General features: G+C 31.8%; 1 protein-coding gene across 7 annotated transcripts in view; it reads right to left on the reverse strand.

Annotated features, from left to right (window-relative positions):
* The window catches only part of LOC106879265 (serine/threonine-protein kinase OSR1), a 229,606-nt gene that overhangs the window by 49,911 nt on the left and 173,996 nt on the right, over positions 1–5,699 (reverse strand). The window lies entirely within an intron of this gene.

Here is a 5,699-nt window from a genome sequence, read left to right on the forward strand (position 1 = left end):
TGTGTGTGTGTGTGTGTGTGTGTGTGTGTGTGTGTGTGTGTGTGTGTGTGTGTGTGTGTGTGTGCACGCGAATGCATGCACGCACACGCACACACTACACATGTACACTAATTCTGCTAAACTACTAATATTCTATGAAAGAAAAAAGTAAAAGAAAACACCATCCATGAATATTTTCCAGACTGATTATTTTCCATCTATAAGAAATCCTAGGTTATATCATGTAAACAATTTCTGAAAAGAATGAAATAGAGCTATACATGATTACCACTTATTAAAAATCTTTTTAACTTCATAATAAGTAAACAAAAACAAAAAATTTAGTACATGCACTAGATACACCTTTTCCATTATATTCTTAATTTAAAATTCAAATTTCTAACCCTGCTAAATATTATGAAAATGATTATCTCTCTTGTAATAACTGTTCATTAGGAGATAGCACATGTTTGAAAATATAAAGTTAGCAGACCTATGTAATGAAGAATCCTTTTGTCATTCCATATAGGTATTCTTAAATTATATACACTGATGTGTGACAGTAGGGGTACTTAATCATTGGTAAGAAGACATAATGAAAATAAGTCAAATACAATTTAAATGAAATAATATTAAAGCTTATTGAAAATTTCAGATCTAGATAGAAAAGGGAAGCTAAAACAAGTTTTCTCTGTTGGACTAGTAGCCTGATTATAAGGAAAATAGAAAGTGACAAAAATCATTTAACCCAGCCAGATACTCGACTTGTTTTATGTTCAAACCAGCCAGATCCAACCTCTCATATCTACCCTACAATATCATTCAAAAACTAAACAACCACATCAATGAAATCTCAAAGTTACCAGATGATAATGCATGATTAATTCAAAACAATGTGAATAAATTAAGCATTGCATTTGATAGTGTAATCTGAAGGCTAAAGGGTTAAAGTATGGTAGATGACATGAGCTAATCAAGAGTTGTAACATTTAACTTTACTACATGGTTTATTTTCTTGATGTGTGTGTGTGTGTGTGTGTGTTCCTCTTAAGATTTTGATTCAAAGTTTATAATAAACCTACATACTTAAAACTCCTAATTTTTTAAATAACATTTTTCTAGCATTAGAAAAAAAAAAACAATGTATTCTCAATAGAATAGAAATATTTTTACATAATTTTGCATTGTTGAAATTACAAGAATGTTGATAAAACAGAAGCATCAAGAAATACTTATTAATGTAAGAGTTAAAAATCTACTTCAGACAAAAGAAGACAGCTTATTCTGTTAATCTGCTCATGGAGTTGTAAAGAAAAAAGCAGTCATAGAACTTTAACAGATTCCATTTCAAAATCATCAACTGCTGCATTTATTTTTCATATCAAACTGGTTTTCAGAATGTAACAAAAGATTGCTGCTTAATATTATAATAGAACATTTACATTTAAATATGAACACTTTAAAATATGTAATTACTATCGAAGAACCAGAGACAGTTTCACATGGCTTAAGAGTTAGATATGGAAAGAGAAAAAGAAATACTATTTTGAAATGATCCATTCTAAAGAAACTTTAAAATCTTTGCATCCAATACTTGTCAACATTTGGAACCATTCTGAACAAAACAGCTTACTCCTTCTTTAAGATACATGTTAGACATAAGATGAGCTTACAAATACGACAGGCAGACAGACAGAGAGAACTAGGAAAATATATATCTATACAACAAGAAGCTCTAAAACTAACAAAAGATGATAAAAAAAAACAATACAACAATAAAAACAGTAAGAGACAATGAAATTCATGCAAATCAAGAACCATAACACAAGCTAAACAAAATATAATCACTTCATTGTAATGCAATCACTTCATTGTAATGCAAAGTTCAGCATGCCATCAAAAAATGTTGGTGTAAAATACATTATCAATGTGGAAGAAAAAAATGTATTTTAAAATATAAGCAAGAAAAATAACAATCCAAACTATCATTGGATTAAGTTTCATGAAAGTTTTGCTTCTAAGTTGTTTTGACTTGTTGAAATTATATAGAAAATTATACCAGTAAATTAACTGACCAATATTTTAAGTACAAAACTTTTAAACTGTATCAATTGTCACTGAATAGTTTGGTTTCTGATTGATAAGAAAAATACTATGTATATAGACAGATACACACACATATATACATATATTAATGAGTATAGTCTGATACACATTAATTTGAGTGGAATGAAGAGGGGTAACATATCCTAGCCATAATTTTTGTTCAATCATCTCTTCAGTCAAACAGAAATATTTCTTTCCACTGATGTGTACAGTTGACCAGAATGATTGATTAAATAGAAACTGTGGTCTGGATGTGTAATCCTTGCTTATTTCACATATAAATTGACATATATCTTTTAGCTGAATCTTTCACAAAACTCTGAAATAATAAAATTTACATTTTGCAAGTCACATTTACAGTCAACTAGTTTGAAATTCAAGTTGAATTAAGATAAGAGCACACGTTATCTTCTAAATCTCCACATCTCTCTCTCTCTTCCTGTTTTTATTAAACTTATATACTGTTGGTGTCATTTCCTGTTGTGACTGGCTAAGAGAGTACACTGACACAATACTCATTTAAACTACATTGTCAAACTGCTAATCACAACAATGGTCTCAGAATTTCAGACTTTTCACAGAATAACCACCCAAACATTAATCTTATCAAACCATCTCTCTTCTTTCTGTCATTCTATCTAAAGTCTTACATGCAAAATCACTAATTAAAGACATTTCTCAAAGCTTTCTCCTTCAAAACAACTTAATGCAACCATCACTATGTTCATGTGTTATTCTCAACATATAATCTAAAATTGAATTTTAATTACATTAACTCCCCCAGTTACTCCTGCCCTTTAAAAAAGAAGCAGGTGGTGGCATGAAATAGTTGTAAGTAATACTACTCACTTTTAGGAAAATTTACAAAAAAAAAAAAACTACTCCCTAATGGAGGAGACAATGACAATTTTAGCTACTCCAATAAAAAGAGAAACAAATGTTCATACATATAACAAGATCTCCTCATCTCTAGATTGAATTTCAATCAGGGAATTTTAGGTTTCTCATGAACAATGAAAGGAGGAAATTTTCATAGCTAGGTGGCTAATTTACTCTAAATACATCACTTTAGCATTTTGCCTTCATGTTAAAACTTTATAACCAAGTAGGGAGTCACTATCATTTAAACAAACATTTTATTATCCTTAGAAGAGTTATGCATCTAAATTGGTATTGATGTTTAACCAGAGATCAACAGAGTGAGCAGGCTTATGATGGAAAGAGTTCCAGATGTGACAATCCCACCTTTTAGTTAGACATAGTGTATATCTTATGTCAGCTCTTTTATAAAGGTGTGATTAAAGAAGATGCTTGGTTACTATTTCTAGCAGGCCAAGGCTTTATTATAAGCTTCTTATTGAAAGACAGGATTATAAAAACCTATAAGGACTGATTGAGAAGGAATCTATATTAATCACTTTAATTATTTTTAAAAAATTGATGTTGCTGCTGTCACATACAATGGACCAGGTGGGTAGTGGATGGAGGAAGGTAAGAAAGTGATGGAGAAAATGATATAAAGATAATAATTAAAGATATGAAGCTTGGGCGAGACAGAATGAACTAAATAAACAAAACAAAATGGAATTTTAAAAAATGATTGAATTAAAGTCCTTCCTAATATACAAAGTCAGAAATTTTGGCAACAATACAGTGGACTGAATTGACTCCAGCATGTAAAGAGGTATCCATAAAGCAAAGTTGGCCCCTGCAGGATTTGAAATTTGAACATATCGAAGAGACATGCTATATTTTCCAGCAAACAAGTCAAATTTTTCAGATAAAAGCAAAAAAGGGTTGATCAATGTTTATACTAAGACACTTTTGGAGGAACAAGACTTCCATGTTTTAAACTTAGCAAGATTTGGAAAGATAGCAACAATGATTGAAGGTTTACACTACGTTAACTTGTATGCCAAAAAATGTGGTAACTAAATGCCATATGAGATTTGGTCTAAAGCTTTACCAATTCCGTGGACCCTGACTCTTGATAATGACAAAAAAATCTGAGTGAGGAGGATCAGCTGAGTATTTCAACACCCAGCACTAGACTGGTACTTTATTTTATCAACCTCAAAAGGATCTGAACTCAGAGTCATTACAAAATCCTACAAGACATATTCTGCAATGCTTTTACAATTCTACCAATCCCCTGCCTTGCCGCCTTGGCATGGCCAGAATAATCAGGAAAGAATTAAATATTTGAAAAGAACAGATAGCATGGTACCGTAGGCTGCAGGCAGCAAGCCCGCTATGTATGCAAGACTCCAGGAGTTCCCACAAAACCGGAGTTAAAAAGAACAATAAATAATAATAATAATAATAATAATAATAATAATGGTTTCAAATTTTGGCACAATGCCAGCAATTTTATGGAGAGGAGGTTAGTTGAATACATCTACCCCAGTGCTCAACTGGTACTTATTTTATCAACCCCAAAGGGACAAAGTACAAAGTTGGCCATCGCAGAATTTGGACTCAGTATAAAAGAAACTGGAAGAAATGCCACTAAGCATTATAACCAACATGCTAACAGTTCTGCCAGTTTGCCACCTTAATAATAACATTTAACATAGGCACAAGTTCACAAATTTTGGGGTTGGAGGCAGATTCAATTAAATAAGCTGCAGTGCTTGATTAACTTTCCCTTCATTCTTTGTCCAACTAATCCATAACAACAGATAAAAGAAACTGCATCAGTATTCACCTATCCTAATCTTGAAAACTTCAGATGACCTTAAATATGATGCCTAGCACCTGTTTATTTGAGATATATATTGCAAAAAACAAATAAAAACTATTTTTTGTTGTATTTATTATATCTGCTTTTTAATCGATTAGAAAGCCCAAACAATGAGGCTAAATAAAACAGTTAATATTTTAATTTTTCGACCACACAAACATCATTTTCAAAAATGAAAGATGTACAGAAAATTCACCAAAGAAAGATATTTCAGTTGGTCTTCAGGCCTCAGATGAATTTCAGTGCATCATTCATCTTCTAAAAGAGCCTTTTGTTCAGTCAAAAGCGATAAAGAAGAAAATGAAAAATAAATAATGAAAAATTATTTTCTTAATCTACATTGAATAGGCTTTCTGATCAGTTAAAAATCACCTAAACATAATGCTTCTATGTAACACATACTTTATGCTCTAGTTAAATATATAGTGTATGAATGTGTGCGTGTGTATAAAAAAATATACATACTACTCACACATACTTTAGGATTCAATAAATTATGTGTATAGACAAGGACTGGTAAAAGGAATGTCCTATATGTCTAGATACTTTGAGTAGACACAGGTGTGAGTATCTGTGATGAAAGACACACATATCAATAACATGACATAACACACAGGTGACTGACCCAAAACCATAAGACATCCAAACTACTTTACAAATATTAAATATGGTAGTTGCTAAAGTATAGTGTAATTCTTAATTATAGGTGCAGGAGTGGCTGTGTGGTAAGTAGCTTGCTTACCAACCGCATGGTTCCGGGTTCATTCCCGCTGTGTGGTATCTTGGGCAAGTGCCTTCTACTATAGCCTCAGGCCGACCAAAGCCTTGTGAGTGGATTTGGTAGACAGAAACTGAAAGAAGCCCATCGTAT

This window comes from Octopus bimaculoides, chromosome 1 (assembly GCF_001194135.2).
Source record: "Octopus bimaculoides isolate UCB-OBI-ISO-001 chromosome 1, ASM119413v2, whole genome shotgun sequence".
NCBI lineage: Eukaryota > Metazoa > Mollusca > Cephalopoda > Octopoda > Octopodidae > Octopus > Octopus bimaculoides.